At 41.5% G+C, this 17540-nt stretch overlaps 1 protein-coding gene across 4 annotated transcripts in view; it reads right to left on the reverse strand.

Moving 5' to 3' along the window:
* Window positions 1–17540, reverse strand: part of LOC126251341 (zinc finger protein 667-like) — a 130337-nt gene that overhangs the window by 67200 nt on the left and 45597 nt on the right. For 2 of the 4 annotated variants that reach the window (XM_049951704.1, XM_049951705.1), the window contains exon 2: window positions 1698–1952. The exons of the other annotated variants lie outside the window; for them this stretch is intronic. The gene's annotated coding sequence lies outside the window, so the exon portion shown is untranslated. The remainder of the gene's footprint in view (window positions 1–1697; window positions 1953–17540) is intronic. 4 annotated transcript variants of the gene reach the window in all.

Raw genomic sequence — 17540 nt, forward strand, 5'->3', positions numbered from 1 at the left:
GAACACACACATGAAGAAAGTGCAGCTGTGGAAATTGCGCATGTGCAGTGATTTGCCCTATTCAAACTCCATCTGCTGAAAATCGCAGAGCGGCTCTCCCACAAGTGTGCTGTACACTGCGTTTGTCAGCACACATGTGGGAGAGCCGCTCTGCGATTTTCGACAGAGGGAATTTGAATAGGGCAAATCACTGCGCATGCGCAATTTCCACGACTGCACATTCTTCGCACGCGTGTTCTAAAAATGGGGCGTCAATGTGTGGATACCGTCAGTCGTACCTAGCCACGAGCAAGGTTGAACCACCTGAAGGTGTGGGACAGTTGCTCTGAGGAAATATTGTGGACTTTGCACAACGTGATCTGGCGGCAAACATGTGAAGACTATTTACAACATAATAAATCTGCTTCAAAAAATTTAGATTATGAACATTTCTTTTGTATACATCAATATAAATAAACGTTTAGGCTTGATCCCTTATTTACCTGCAAAAATTTAACTACAAACACAAATAATTACTGAAGCCGAAGAGTAGATAGATTCTCTAAGCGCAACAGAGGGCATTTACGTAAACACAATGGCTTCTCTAGGAACAACATATGGCATACTCAGTGTTGACAGCACTTATTTGTAACAATGAAAAAAATTACCAACATTTGAAATTTCCCTAATGGATTGAGAGCCAAGTAAACATTTTAAACATCTTACTTGTTTATTTCATATTGAAATCAAAAAGAGTTAAGTATTTTTTACTCTGATAGATTTTGTATATAGACTATTGAGATTAATGTGCTCTAGCTATAAACTACATTCAGACTGATTCAGAGATGTGACCACTGGACGGGAAAACTTATACTGCTAACAGTCAACAGACAGTATCAAACTGATTCCTAGCAACTTCCATTGATAATCTCCACAAAGACAAATTAAAATATCAGTTCAGAGTCAATGGGTCGAAAGACACATAAGAAAACAGCACTTCGAATTTCCACAGAAACTACAGTAATTTATTGGCTTCTATAAGACCTAATCAAGTCTCCAGCTAGTTCATGGCCCCATGCTCTGATACGAGGCCTATGCCTACGAAGCATATGCACACTTATTAAACCTTTAATGGTGGCACCAAAGACTGGAAAATGACTCATCAAAACTAGACGCCTGCACAGAGGAAAGCATCTGCGAATTCTTGCAGGCTTTCTGCATCAGGACAGATAACTTTGTAGAGTAATTATTAACTCCAAATTCAGAGACATTCAACACTTTTAAACAACATCTGTGATCCAATGGGACCACAAGTTGCTGGCAGCTGGATGTGTCGTTCATGTGAAAATGTTCTGTCCAGCACAACAATGAAATACATGTCAGTACATACGGTTTGGAAACAGTAATCAATAAAACTGCTCAAATTATTATGTATTTAAGTCCACCATTATTTATGGGATAGTAAATATTCATACCAATGGATCAGGAGCACAATACCTATGCTGGAATAGTTAGATAAAATCTGCAGGAAATTAGCAATCTTATCATCTCTTAGTAATAGATGACCCCGCAAGAAGAAGACATTTCCCAAAGAATTGGGGTTCACAACCAACTTTCGACCATGTATATAAATCCAGTTTGTAACCATCTCAGTATCAGAATCAGTTTCACGACTTTCATGAAGTGTTTCTTCAAGCACAGGATACAATGTACCATACCTGCTGTATCTGTACTAGACGTTTCACTCAATGGTTCAAACGACACTGTGTTGCTCGAAATACCACCACTTATTAGTAGTAGTATTTGATACTGTAGGAATAGCAACTACGTTATCTGCATCAGTCTGTTCCAAATTCTGAATCTTATCTTCTATGTGCTCTTCGGTAACCACTTTCCAGTAGTTCATTACGCAATCAGCCAACACTTCATCTTCCTTGGAACCGTGCCAACTCCATGAAGCCACTCTTATAGATCTAAAAGAAATATTCATGAATGTCAGTATAATCCCTCTAACTACAAAAACCAACCAAAAGTGACTAAGAAATACGCCTATAACATTCAAATGTGTGCATAAACTGTTTTCCAATACACATATACAATGCCGATTGGTCACAAACAACAGATCTTGGGTGTTTCATAGAAATGCTGTATTGATTCCTAGAGGAATTCAAAGTATATGTGCACCAAAACCCGGATCCTAGCATTGTAATTACTGAGCAGATTGCAAGCAACAGGAATTGGTTTTTTAATCTCTTTGATGATGTGTTACTTTCATGGTCTCATTTAGGACTGCTGCCTTCATGACTCGCATTTATCATGCTTCTGTTTGCTTCACTGGTTTATTTCTATATGAATACATACTGGTTTTTGCGATGGTCATGTGACCATCTGTAAAAATGTGTGTCTGGGCTTTTCTAGTTTGCCCAACACTAGGAATTTTGTTGTCTGAAGTAAAAATATAGCTTGTGACTAGGTATTTCCACCCTAAGCACAGCATGCTTCTTCTGCAACAGTTTTTTGCTGTTTTTTAATAAAGATTTGGTGGTTTGCTCATAAGTTTCAACTGCTGTCCTCATAATTTTTGTTCACACCGATTTTATATTGAAAGGTGTCCCATTGAGGTTACTACTTGCCTGTGTACATTCATCAGTATATATATATATATATGATGTGACTTACCAAATGAAAGTGCTGGCAGGTCGACAGACACACAAACAAACACAAACATACACACAAAATTCTAGCTTTCGCAACCAACGGTTGCTTCGTCAGGAAAGAGGGAAGGAGAGGGAAAGATGAAAGGATGTGGGTTTTAAGGGAGAGGGTAAGGAGTCATTCCAATCCCGGGAGCGGAAAGACTTACCTTGGGGGAAAAAAGGACAGGTATACACTCGCACACACACACACATATCCATCCGCACATACACAGACACGAGCAGACATTCGCTTTTACAAATGTCTGCTCGTGTCTGTGTATGTGCGGATGGATATGTGTATGTGTGCGCGAGTGTATACCTGTCCTTTTTTCCCCAAAGGTAAGTCTTTCCGCTCCCGGGATTGGAATGACTCCTTACCCTCTCCCTTAAAACCCACATCCTTTCATCTTTCCCTCTTTCCTGACGAAGCAACCGTTGGTTGCGAAAGCTAGAATTTTGTGTGTATGTTTGTGTTTGTTTGTGTGTCTGTCGACCTGCCAGCACTTTCATTTGGTAAGTCACATCATCTTTGTTTTTAGATATATTTTTCCTATGTGGAATGCAAGCAGAGATGTCTCTGCTTGTGTCTGTATATGTGTGTGTGTGTGTGCGCGCGAGTGTATACCTGTCCTTTTTTCCCCCTAAGGTAAGTCTTTCCACTCCCGGGATTGGAATGACTCCTTACCCTCTCCCTTAAAACCCACATCCTTTCGTCTTTCCCTCTCCTTCCCTCTTTCCTGACGAAGCAACCGTTGGTTGCGAAAGCTAGAATTTTGTGTGTATGTTTGTGTTTGTTTGTGTGTCTGTCGACCTGCCAGCACTTTCATTTGGTAAGTCACATCATTGAAATTTTGTGTGTGTGTTTGTGTGTTTTTTTTATTGTGTCTATCTACCAGTGCTTTCCCGTTTGGTAAGTCATGGAATCTTTGTTTTAATATATTTTTCCCATGTGGAATGTTTCTTTCTATTTTATTTATATATATTCACACACACACTCACACACACACAACCTCTGACTATAAAGTTTGGTGAATGAAGGCAGAACGGTCGATTGGGCATCACTACTGACTCACAATGGTGCACTTGCGCAGTGGCCGTTGTTGACAACTTGCCCCCACCGTAGTACAGTTGAGCATCGTGTGTGTTCTGTGTTAGACCTGTTGGACGAAGTGCTTGTTTACTGTGTTAATTCAGAACTGATGACAGAACAATGAACTAGCAAAGGATCAAATTAAAGTTTTGTTTTAAGCTTGACAAGATACCGGAAGAAACGCATGCAATGCTGGTACATGTTTATGGGGATCAAGCACTGTCCATGAAGTGTGTGTATGAGTGGTTCACCCATTTTTGAGGAGGCCGGGAAGGTGTTTCCGACAATCTCCATAGCATATGACCAGCAACTGCCGTCAGTGACGAAAACGTTGAGAAAGTGAGGACATTAATCATGAACGACTGTCGATTAACTGTGTGCATGATAGTGGATGAACTGCAGATGAACCATGAATCTGCGTGACAAATCCTTACCCAGGAGTTAGGGAAGAGGAAAGCATGTTGTCGTCTTGTGCCATATCACTTGACAGATGATCAGAAGCAGGCACGTTTAGAGGCTTCACAGGATTTTGTTAAAATGGTGGATGCAACACCCAATTTCTTGAACCATATTGTCAATGAGGACGAAACCTGGTGTCTTCATTATGACCCTGAAACGAAACAGCAAAGAATGGAATGGCATTCTCATCGGAAAAAGGTCAGAGCCGAAAAATCAAGCTTCAAAATGATGCTCATCACCTTTTTCAATAGTCAAGGCATTATTCACAAGGAATTTCTACCTGAGGGAACAACACTGAACGCTGCAAGGTACATTGAAATTCTGAACCATTTCATGCAATGTCAATACAGGGTACGACCCCAGTACACACATCAAGGTTCCTGGTTTTTTTTGTTCATGACAACGCTCACCCACACACAGCTAATATCATCAAACAAGTCCCGACAAAAAAAGGGGTGGTGCAACTTGAAAATCCACCACACTTGCCAGATCTCAATCCTCCAGACTTCTTCCTGTTCTCTTGACTCAAACTCGCTTTGAAAGGAAAGAGATTTGATGAAATTCCTGACATCTAATAAACCGTGGCGCAGCTTTTGAACATCATCCCAACGGAAAACTTCATGCAAAGTTTCCAGGACATGCATCAAAAATTGTTCAAATGGATCTGAGCACTATGGGACTTAACTTCTGAAGTCACCAGTCCCCTAGAACGTAGAACTACTTAAACCTAACTAACCTAAGAACATCACATACATCCATGCCCAAGGCAGGATTCGAACCTGCGACCATAGCGGTCGCACGGTTCCAGACTGTAGCGCCTAGAACCGCTCGGCCAAACCGGCCGGTGGAGATGTATTGCAGAGCTCAGCAGTGCATGGTTATGGGAGGTGACTATTTCAAAGGAAAATAAGGTAACTGTAGTTCACTGTTCATCTACGTTAATGTTACAGTACCATTTACTGAACTTTATTGTCAGAGGTTGCATCTTGGTTTTCATTCTTCAGAATGAGTGTGAGGACTGCATCTATGCTGTCCTGAGTGCAGCAAGCTGTTGTGTAGCAGCATTTGGCAGCTTTTTTACTCCTGATTTTATGATTTATTCCTATGGTTTTATTATATGACTTCAAATTTGAATTCTTGTACTTGTGCCAAAAATAATATTTTTTTAAATATCCTCTTCCCTCCATATCTTGTATCCCTGAATTTAGTTTTAATCATGTGCTTTGTAAATGCTACTGTTATTATTTATTATCTCCATTTCATACATATGTATTTTAATGTACTACATGGGTTCTTCATGTTAATGCTGTTAATGTTGCTGCTATTCACTGTCAAACATCATCACTAACTGTAGCCTTTTTGTTACTTTCTGTAATTTTTTTATTTGATATCATTCGGTGAACTAATTTGGCACGCCAACTGGTGGGCTTTTAGTTTACTTTGATCTGGTTAGCATGGTTTGTTAACTTTAGTTTTCATGTTAAACCATTGCACTTGACTGATTTTCTCTGTGAAATCTCGTGCACTATGTGTCAGTGCTTATGCAACTTTCTTTATTATGTACACTGGTATGTATTCTGTAAATATGCCTTTCACTTATTTTTGTCTTACTGTGTGGGTCATGAAGCATTTTTGTGCTCATGATATAAAAATATTTTTTAACAGATTGTCTGATGATGGGCCACACCTGAAACAGGTAATAAAGAGACTGAATTCAACACAACATTTCTATGAAACACCTAAGATCTATTATTAGTGACCAGTCAGCATTGTATATGTTTACTGGATTAATCCATACCTCATGCACAACTTCAAGTCACAACTGCAATGAACTGTTTTTGTTATGTTGCATATTTTCAGTAACACCCTACAAAAGCACTGTCAATGGAGATAATTTACTTTACCTCAGCAGCTAACATTTTCTAGATAATTTGTGAAACAATGTTATCTGCAATGTTCATTCTTCATTAGAAGAAGTATTTCACAGCATAAAATTGGATGTAACTAGGAAACGTAACTAGGGACAGAATTTATGATAAACTACTTGCTTAAATGTATGCCACGGAAGAGAACTAGCTATAAATATGCTTAAAAATAACTCCCATACTGAATTTACACTTTATAATCCAGGAAATGCTGCTGTGAATTGAATTAACTGTTGTTTATACCAGAAGATTACAGAAGAGTAAATCCACGGGTGATAAATGCTAGCTGAACACAAAACCAGCTCTGAAGGAGAGTGCCTAATGCCTATCAGTACGTATTCGTACCTTAACTCACTTGTTTGCCGGTATCTCTAGACTGTTGACTTAAAAACAAAAAATGGTATTCGTACCAATCAGAGAATTATTGTTTATATATTCATGCCAATACAATTGATTGTTTGTAATAAATAAAGTAATTAAGAGCATTTAAGACCAGTGGCACCAATATTTATGAGTATCACTTTCACCCTTTAAGATCAAACCACTTCAGCAATGTCCGTAGTATCAACTTCTCCAGTGCCTGCAAGAGGATCAGTAAATTATTCACTGACAAGCATAAAATCGCAATACGGTCAAAGAAAGTACTGGGGATGTAACACCCTCACTCAATAAAGGAAATTTCTAGTGTTTTGCAGCTTATGAAGCTATGTTAGATACTGTAATAACTTCAGGTTGAACAAATATATTTCAAGGAAGACGCAATACATGAAAGTCACAGATCAAGTAAACAGAGTAAGACGTGTGTACACTTTAACAGTCAAATCATAACTGAGTCCAAGTCTAGTGGCCGCTGGCTGGCTGGCCACTTAGGTGGCGCTGCTACTGCATGGCTGGCAGACAGCGCCGCATGTAGAGGACGCGCATAACTGCACGGCGGCACTTTGAAAGAACGGTGACTCACAAAACTTTTCCCCCCTTTGAATTTTTTGCACAGGTCTTGATGGAGATGGTCTGTAGATTGCTAACATCCATAGGTGTTGTTTGACTGGCCGTAAAGTCTCGAGGAGGATGCTTCCTGTACGGACGGAAGTGTCCCCGATGATAACGGGTCGAGATGACAGGCGACGTGGGGGTCGAATCTGCTGGGGCCCCGTGCACCAATCTGCCCATTGCGGCATGTCCGGTTGTTATCACAGGCGACATGGGTGATGTGTCTGCGTCCGTAGGAGAAGGAGGCTAGTAGAGTTGCTTCGACAGATGACGGTCATCTGGTTCCTGTATGGGCACGTCTCCAGGTGGTGTCAGTTCTTGTCCTGGCATTGATATGATGGTGAGAGGACTGCTTTGTGAGTAATGAGAGATTCCAGTATCCCGAGCGTCAGGAAGAGCCGAACGTGGTGTAGCGGCATCCGGAACAGGCGTTGGCAGCACACAAGGCCGAAGCTGGTCCGAATGACACACTGCAACACCCGTGTCCGTCTGGATTTCATACAGGCGTCGACCAAGGTGTCGTAAGATGCGGCCAGGACTCCATTTTGGCCGCCTGCCATATCCCCGTACCCAAACAAGGTTGTCGGCGGTGAACCGGCCAAGCGAAGGCACCCATGGCCGTGAGGTGGAAGGCCGCAGAAGATGAAGTAGCGTGCGGGGCTGTCTGCCATGTAAGAGGTCAGCTGGGCTGTGGTCGCCCATGGGGGTGAAACAGTAAGAAGCCAGAAATTGGAGAAGCGCATCATCAGCAGCAGAAGAAGTCAGGAGTTTCCTCATCTGACCCTTAAATGTGTGGACCAGTCGTTCAGCCTTAATGTTTGACTGTGGATGGAATGGAGGGGCCGTGACATGCACGACGCCGTGACGGGCACAAATATCCGCAAAATTGGAAGAGGTAAATTGCGGACCATTATCAGTAACAAGAGTAGAGGGAAGGCCTTCCAAAGAGAAAATGCAAGCTAGAGCATTGGTGGTTGCTGCAGTGGTAGGTGATGTGCAACGGACAATGAAAGGAAAGTTAAGAGTAGACGTCAATAAAGAGAAGCCAATAAATACCTAAAAAAGGTCCCGCGATGTCAGCATGAATACGCTCCCAGGGCTTCTCAGGCGAAGGCCATGGTGACAAAGATGACTTCAGGGTGGCGGTCTGTGACGCACAAGGGCCACAGGCAGCGACCATGAGTGCGATTTCAGAGCCGATGCCGGGCCAGTACACATGACAGCGCGCCAGAGATTTTGTGCGAGAGACACCCCAGTGCCCTTGGTGAAGGAGGTGCAAGACCGAAGCACGCAAAGACGCAGGTACCACAACAAGCGGCGAAGCGTTGTCGGTGAAAAGGAGGATAACACTAGCCCTAGCCGTGAGGCGGTAACGCAAAGCATAGTAGTTCCGCAATGGATCAGAAGTCTTAGCGGACGGACGATCTGGCCAACCCTTCTGAATACAGTGTAAAACCCAGGAGAGGGTAGGGTCAGAAGCCGTAGCAGCCACCAGCCGGTCCCTGCTGATGGGGAACCCGTCCACAACGCGCTGCTCAGCAACATCCAGGTGTAAACACAAAAGTTCGTCCCTATCGAATGCCAGATCAGGACCCATGGGAAGGCGAGACAGTGCATCAGAATTCGCAGGTTGAGCCGTTGGCCGGAAATGAATCTCATAATTGAAACGAGACAAGTAAAGAGCCCAACGCTGGAGGCTGTGTGCAGCCTTGCCGGGAAGTGACGTTGATGGATGAAACAAGAAAACAAGTGGTTTGTGATCTGTAACAAGATGAAATTTGGATCCATAGAGAAAAACACCAAACTTATGAAGAGCATAAATAACAGCCAAAGCTTCTTTTTCAATTTGAGAATACTTTTGTTGGGCATCTGTGAGCCTTTTGGAGGCATAAGCAATGGGTTGTTCAGAACCGTCAGAAAAACGGTGCACAAGGACTGCACCGATCAAGTATTGAGAGGCGTCTGTTGCAAGAACAAGACGTTGGCCAGATCGATAAGTAGCCAGGTATGGGGCCTGTTTCGGCATAGTCTTCAATTTCTGGAAAGCCGCATCGCATGACGCGGACCAGTGAAAAGGCACGTTTTTATGCAACAGGCGACAACGGCTGAGCCACCGAAGTAGCAGACGATAAAAACTTGTGATAGTATGCTATTTTCTCCAAGAAGGCCTGCAATTCCTTAACAGATGTAGGGCGAGGAAGGGCATCGGTCGCAGCGACAGTTTGCTGAAGTGGACAAATACCATCCCGAGAGAGTTGAAACCCCAAGTATGTGATAGATGCCTGAAAAAATTTTGATTTCTGAAGATTACACTTAAGACCGGAAGTCTGTAAGACATGAAAAAGTTGCGGAGATTTTGAAGATGTTCGTCAGTGGTGGAGCCAATGACAACAATGTCGTCCTGGTAATTTATACACCCAGGGACAGTGAGCAATAATTGTTCCAAGTATCACTGAAAGAGAGCAGGGGTGCTGGAAACCCTGAATGGCAATCGTTGGTATTGATAGAGGCCGAAAGGCATGTTAAGGACCAGAAACTGCCGGGAAGCAGTGTCGAGTGAAAGTAGATGATAAGCTTCTGACAGATCAAGTTTAGAAAAATACTGGCCTCCAGCAAGTTTGGTGAACAGTTCTTCAGGTCGAGGCATAGGGTAAGTGTCGATAAGGCATTGAGCATTTACAGTGGCTTTGAAATCGCCACAGAGACAAATATCACCATTTGGCTTAGCAACGACAACGACAGAAGAGAACCACTCACTGGAAGTGACAGGAAGCAAGACCCCTGAAGCAGTGAGACGATCCAGCTCCCATTTGACCTGATCACGAAGGGCCACAGGAATGGGCCGAGCCCGAAAAAACTTAGGCCGAGCAGTGGGTTTGAATATGATATGAGCTTCAAAGTCGTTTGCACGACCTAACCCAGGAGAAAAAAGGGACGAAAATGTCATCGACAAGGAATCCAATTGAGCATAAGGAATAGCATCAGAGACGATATTGACAGAGTCATCTACGGAGAACAAAAAACCCAAAAAGCATCGAAACCAAAAAGATTCTCCGTATTACTATGGTCAACCACAAATATGGGAACAGTGCGAATGACAGATTTGTAAGATACCTCAGCATCAAATTGTCCCAAGAGAGAAATCTTCTGTTTATTGTAAGTCCGTAATTGCCTAATGACAGGTGACAGGATTGGAGAACCCAACTGAAGATACGTCTGAGAATTGATGATAGTGGCAGCAGAACCAGTATCCACCTGCATGCGAACATCTCGACCAAGTATTTGGACAGTGAGGAATAACTTCCCTGAAAGGGAAGAAGTACAATTTACAGACAACACAGAATCAGAGTCAGCGTCATGTTCATGAACATCATGTATGCGGTTGGATTTGCAAACGGATGACACATGACTCTTTTTTTTGCATTTGTGACACACGGACCAACGTTGTGGACAATCTTCTCGTGAATGTTTCGTAAAACACCACGGACATGAAGAAAGTTGCTGTGGGTTTTGCTGCAGTTTCTTAGAGGTTTGTTTACGGTTAGACCGAGGCTGCGCTTGGGAACGTACTGTGGCCACGTCGGCCGGCGGGGACACGCCACACGCTTCGTCAACATCGCACAGAGGTTGTATTTCCCCGACGTCACCCCATGCCTCTATTTGCGCTCCAGCGGTGCGAGAAATTTCAAAAGACTGAGCGATGGATAGGATTTTGTCTAGAGTTGGATTTGCCAACTGAAGAGCATGTTGCCTAACTTCTTTGTCAGGCACCGATCGGATAATAGCATCCTGTACCATGGAATCAGAGCAGGATTCTTTGTGAACTTCAGTAACAAATTGATACTTTCTACTGAGGCCGTGAAGTTCAGCAGCCCAAGCACGATAGGATAGATTCAGCTGTTTTTGGCAACGATAAAAGGCAACACGAGAGACTACCACATGTGTTTGCTTTTGAAAATAGACGGACAGAAGTGAGCACATTTCAGCAAAGGACAAAGACGCAGGATCTTTCAAAGGAGCCAATTGCGACAACAACCGATACATTTGACACGAAATCCATGAAAGGAACAGAGACTTATGTTTGTTCGCCTGCGACATGAAATGCTGTCAAAGACGTTTTTCGTAATCAGACCAGTCTTCCGCCGTCTCGTCGTAAGGAGGAAAAGCAGGTAGACACGACGAGAGATGCCCCGCATTTGATGCCGCGACGAAATCAAGAATCGCATTTGTGAGAAGCGTTTGCTGTTCTATGAGACCTTGCAATAGTTGCTCTAAAGTAGCCATGGAACATGTGGGTCAACGATGCATGGCTGGCAGACAGTGCCGCATGTATAGGACGCGCGTAACTGCGCGGCGGCACTTTGAAAGATCGGCGAGTCACAACAAGAGGCTACAACCATGTCTCACTCCCTTCCCAACCAGTGCTTCCCTTTCATGCTGCTCGACTCTTATAACTGCCATCTGTTTTCTGTACAAATTGTAAATAGCCTTTTGCTCCGTGTATTTTACTCCTGCCACCTTTAGAATTGGAAAGACAGTATTCCAGTCAACATTGTCAAAAGCTTTCTCTAAGTCTACACATGCTAGGAACATAGGTTTGCCTTTCCCTAATCTTTCTTCTAAGATAAGTCGTAAAGTCAGTATTGCCTCATGTGTTCCAACATTTCTACAGAATCCAAACTGATCTTCCCCGAGGTCGGCTTCTACCAGTTTTTTCCATTTGTCTGTAAAGAATTTGCGTTAGTTTTTTGCAGCTGTGACTTATTAAACTATATATAGATGGAAACCCGGTTCTAAGCAAAGAAGGGAAAGCAGAAAGGTGGAAGGAGTATATAGAGGGTCTATACAAGTGCGATGTACTTGAGGACAATATTATGGAAATGGAAGAGGATGTAGATGAAGATGAAATGGGAGATACGATACTGCGTGAAGAGTTTGACAGAGCACTGAAAGACCTGAGTCGAAACAAGGCCCCCGGAGTAGACAACATTCTATTAGAACTACTGACGGCCTTGGGAGAGCCAGTCCTGACAAAACTCTACCATCTGGTGAGCAAGATGTATGAAACAGGCGAAATACCCCCAGACTTCAATAAGAATATAATAATTCCAATCCCAAAGAAAGCAGGTGTTGACAGATGTGAAAATTACCGAACTATCAGTTTAATAAGTCACAGCTGCAAAATACTAACGCGAATTCTTTACACACGAATGGAAAAACTGGTAGAAGCCGACCTCGGGGAAGATCAGTTTGGATTCCGTAGAAATGTTGGAACACGTGAGGCAATACTGATCCTACGACTTATCTTAGAAGAAAGATTAAGGAAAGGCAAACCTACGTTTGTAGCATTTGTAGACTTAGAGAAAGCTTTTGACAATGTTGATTGGAATACTCTCTTTCAATTTCTGAAGGTGGCAGGGATATAATACAGGGAGCGAAAGGCTTTCTTGTTCAGAAACCAGATGGCAGTTATAAGAGTCGAGGGACATGAAAGGGAAGCAGCGGTTGGGAAGGGAGTGAGACAGGGTTGTAGCCTATCCCCGATGTTATTCAATCTGTATATTGAATAAGCAGTAAAGGAAACAAAAGAAAAATTCGGAGTAGGTATTAAAATCCATGGAGAAGAAATAAAAACTTTGAGGTTCGCCGATGACATTGTAATTCTGTCAGAGACAGCAAAGGACTTGGAAGAGCAGTTGAACGGAATGGACAGTGTCTTGAAAGGAGGGTATAAGATGAACATCAACAAAACCAAAACTAGGATAATGGAAAGTAGTCTAATTAAGTCGGGTGATGCTGAGGGAACTAGATTAGGAAATGAGGCACTTAAAGCAGTAAAGGAGTTTTGCTATTTGGGGAGCAAAATAACTGATGATGGTCGAAGTAGAGAGGATATAAAATGTAGACTGGCAATGGCAAGGAAAGCGTTTCTGAAGAAGAAAAATTTGTTAACATCGAGTGTAGATTTAAGTGTCAGGAAGTCATTTCTGAAAGTATTTGTATGGAGTGTAGCCATGTATGGAAGTGAAACATGGACGATAAATAGTTTAGACAAGAAGAGAACAGAAGCTTTCGAAATGTGGTGCTACAGAAGAATGCTGAAGATTAGATGGGTAGATCACATAACTAATGAGGAGGTATTGAATAGAATTGGGGAGAAGAGCAGTTTGTGGCACAACTTGACTAGAAGAAGGGATCGGTTCGTAGGACATGTTCTGAGACATCGAGGGATCACCAATTTAGTATTGGAGGGCAGCGTGGAGGGTAAAAATCGTAGAGGGAGACCAAGAGATGAATACACTAAGCAGATTCAGAAGGATGTAGGCTGCAGTGGGTACTGGGAGATGAAGAAGCCTGCACAGGATAGAGTAGCATGGAGAGCTGCATCAAATCAGTCTCAGGACTGAAGACCACAACAACAACAATGTGGCAATGATTTGGGAGCAAAAGCACAGTAACAGTAGACTAGGCTATTTTGTAGGTAAGATGAGTGGCTGAACACCACTTTGGTACAAGAGGAGGGGGAGGGGGATTTTGACAAGAAAATTTTTCATTTCCGTGCACAATGAGAGGAAGTCTAATCTCATGTGGAGGATTTGGTTAAGCTGTTCCTGTGTGAGCCGGTATTGGTTAATAAGAGGGTGCTCTTTTTGAGTTGTTTTTTGGGGTGTGCTTACAGTATTTGGAGTATTGGAAGAATTGTAACGGAGGTCAGTTTAAAGGCTGTGTATGGGAAATAGTATTTCCAAAGGCGAGAAAAACACTGTGAGAGGGATTAATTGTCACTGTCTGTGATCAAAGAGACTGAACAGGAGAGATGACAAGTATCAAAGTAGGTATATTCTCGGCAATTATGATGTGGACAGAGGTGTGGAAGGTAATGTCCAGAAACGTGGTGCAATAAGTCATCAAGGACCAGGCAAAAAAGGCAAGAAGGTGCTGAGACTGAAGGAATGAGGACAGAAGAGCTTGGCTCTGGATCAGGATCCCAAAAACACTATCAACGACTCTCAAGTAGGCAAAGAATTCAGTATTTGTAGTGGATAATGAAGATTCCACAAGTGTTCAGAAATAAGTATGCATCTAAGGGTGACATATAAATGCCTGACGTCATGTCTCAGATTTGTTTGTTATATCTTCTCCCCAAAAGAGACGATGATATGGATGAGAGAAAAGTTTTTTTGTCATAAAATTTGAGGTCACAGACTTGGAGTTGCCAGGATGCTGGGAAGGTAGCATTTAATGATGGCAAGATGGTGTCAGTTTGTAAGGATGTGGTATCAACAACGACAAGAAGGGAGACTGATGGTAATGACTAGGAGTTGTGGAGTGGCCATGATGGAAATCTTTTATATTTTTCGTGTAGGAAGTTGGGTTGTGGGTAATTGGTTTAAAGGTGTTTCTGGCTGCGTCAGAAATCCCAGTATACCATGATCATAACTTATAAAAATATAAATATCTTCAGGGAGAAGGCAGAAGATGACGGTACTAAACTGGGGTAATACAGTCTCGGGTGGTGGGGGGGGGGGGGGGCACATCACAGAGGACAGAGGAATTATCTGAATAGGACAGAAATTGGTAGTTGTGATGTTCATGTACAGACAAACAAATTATTACAACTTCAGAAAAAATTGGATAATTTATCCAAGCTACACAAACTGATAAAGTCAATAATGCATTGGTCCACCTCTGGCTATTATGCAAGCAGTTATTTGGCTTGACATTGATCAACAAAGTTATTGGATGTCCTCCTGAGGCATATCGTGTGAAATTCTGTCCAACCAGTGTTTAGCTCGTCAAAATCTCAAGCTGATTGGAGGACCCTACCCATAAAGTTCCAAACATTCTCATTTGTGGAGAGATCTGGCAACTTTGTCAGACAAGATAGGATATGGCAAACGTGAAGACAAGCAGTACACACTCTCGTTGTGTGTGGGCAGCTTGCTAAAACATAATCCAATAAAGTGTAGAATACTGTCTACATACTATTGTGTTGTAAGGATGTCATGGATGACAACCAAAAGTTTCCTGCTACGGAAAGAAATGGCACCCACACCATCACTTCTTGTTGTCGGGCCTTATGGCGGGAGACAGCCAGGTTGGTATCCCACTGCTGTCTGTGACGTCTCCAGACATGTCTTAACTGGTCATTGGGACTCACCACTGAAGACAATTCTATTCAATGAGATTCCATGTCAAACTAAGCCAATTCAAATAATTCCTTTGTGGTGCATTGTTTTTGTCTTTGAGTTTATATATGGCCTCTCACACTTTGCGATCTAAAAATTAATGGAGTTAATATCAGTCCCTCTCTGCTCGCTTATAAATGGGATGTTTCATAGTGGTATTTTTCCAGAATGTCTAAAAAAGACAGTAGTCATTCCATCACACAAAAAGGGTGATAAATCCTGCGCTAATAATTATAATACAATATCTATAGTACCTATTTTTTTAAAAAAATAATTGAATGTTGTATATAAAAGCAAATTTGCATGAATTTGTCAAAGAACAATATATTGTCTAAGTCTAAATATGATTTTAGGTCCCTGAAGTTCCAGTTATCAAAAGCTAAAGCTGTTGAAAATGTTATTTCTACTGTGCAATCCTCTTTTCAATCCAACTCATCTGCTGAAGCCACACTAGTGGACTTGAGTAAGGCATTTGAAACCACAGGATATTACCAGAGAAACAATGGTGTTATGGCATTAGGGACCTGGAACTTTCCCTCAGAAAGTCCTATATCAGTAACAGGTAACAAATTGTACGCTACAATGCTCAAACGTCCCAGCTCCTGAACATTGCTAGAGGTGTTCCCCAAGGATCAGTGCTTGGACCATTATTATTTATAATAGTCATAAATGACCTGCCCAGTAATATGCCACGCAAATCTATGCATTGCACAAATGACACAACTTTGTCAGGTCTGGGAAGGACATGAATGAACTGAAGAAGCAAAGTAAAGATTCCCTTGGATTATCAAATATGTGGTTTGAAGCCAATGAGCTAGTTATTAACTAGGAAAATATTGTAAACATTCCTTTCAGCTTATCCAATGTTGATGTTTAGTCCATTTCTACAAAATCCTTGGGATTTACCTAGGTAGAAAATTAACTTGGGAGAGTCACACAGACTAAATATTTTGAAAGCTTTCATAAGTTTTCTGTCTATTGAAAAAATTACACACATCTGTTTCTGAGAAATTGCTAATTATCTCTTATTATGCCTTCTTTCATTGTCATCTAAGCTATGGCATTAGTTTATGGGGTAATTCTCCTGAGAGCAGAAAATGTTTTATATGACAGAAGAAAGTATCAGGATTGTCTCAGGGATTACCAAAAACAACATTATTAAGTACACCTTATTTCAAAGAATTACATATTACTCCCATCTCTTTTTATACACAGCAGTCATTCATAACATCCCACCAGCTCAAAAGGATGAATTTTTACATCAATGTTTTATCAGCTAACTAGGTTAGGTTTCCCTCCAAAGTTGTGACTGAGAAGGAAACATACTTGACTGTTCTGGTCGAAATTGGTAATAACTTCTGTGATGCAGCAATTAGGACTGGAAGACACATTTTTAACAGAGTGGAAAAGAAAGTAGTGGGCAACAAGGAGGTGGAAAAGTATATTTTGCTGTCATACTATGGGCCCTTGTCAGATAGGATAGCAAATGTCTTTCACACACATAATATTACAGTGGGGTTCTGAACAAATAACAGTTGTAACCACCACGAAATAAATTCTGTAGTGCAGGTATCCAAAAAATTCCTGCAATTAATGTAAGATATATTATGTCAGGCAAACTGGAAGGGAGTTTCAAACTAGATTTCATGAACATGGATACACAAGTAGTGGAAGTGCATTAGGATATCATTTCAAGGAGAAGCAACATCAGCTTAAAGACACTGAAGATGACATGTTCATTTTGCATTTTGATAATAATGGTATAGTATTGGACATTTTAGAAGAAATTAAAATATATGAGACAGATCCAGAAGTTAGAACAAATGAGCAGATTTCAAGCAGTCATAGCTGGTTTTTGATTTTTTTCAATGGTTTATTTGTGGGTAGGAAAAAACAATGACTCCCCATCCGGCTTTTCTTTCTTTCAGCTTTCTTTCTGTTTTATGGAATTCTCAGTGACCACACAATTTTATTAATGAACCATTTTTCATAATTTATATTGAAAATGTAAATATGATGTGTGAAAGTATGTTCATTTTATGAAATCCGCAACATTGCATTGTGTTTTACTGTTGATTTTCTTGCACAACTGTTCTGGTAAAAATGAAATAATTATTTTAATTATTTTTTTACTGAAAAATAATTACATTACCTTCAGACATGATGCCCTCTACTGAAATTATGAACAAATCATACTGAATATGGTTCTATA

The sequence above is a fragment of the Schistocerca nitens genome, chromosome 4 (assembly GCF_023898315.1).
Source record: "Schistocerca nitens isolate TAMUIC-IGC-003100 chromosome 4, iqSchNite1.1, whole genome shotgun sequence".
In the NCBI taxonomy this organism is placed as follows: Eukaryota; Metazoa; Arthropoda; class Insecta; order Orthoptera; family Acrididae; genus Schistocerca; species Schistocerca nitens.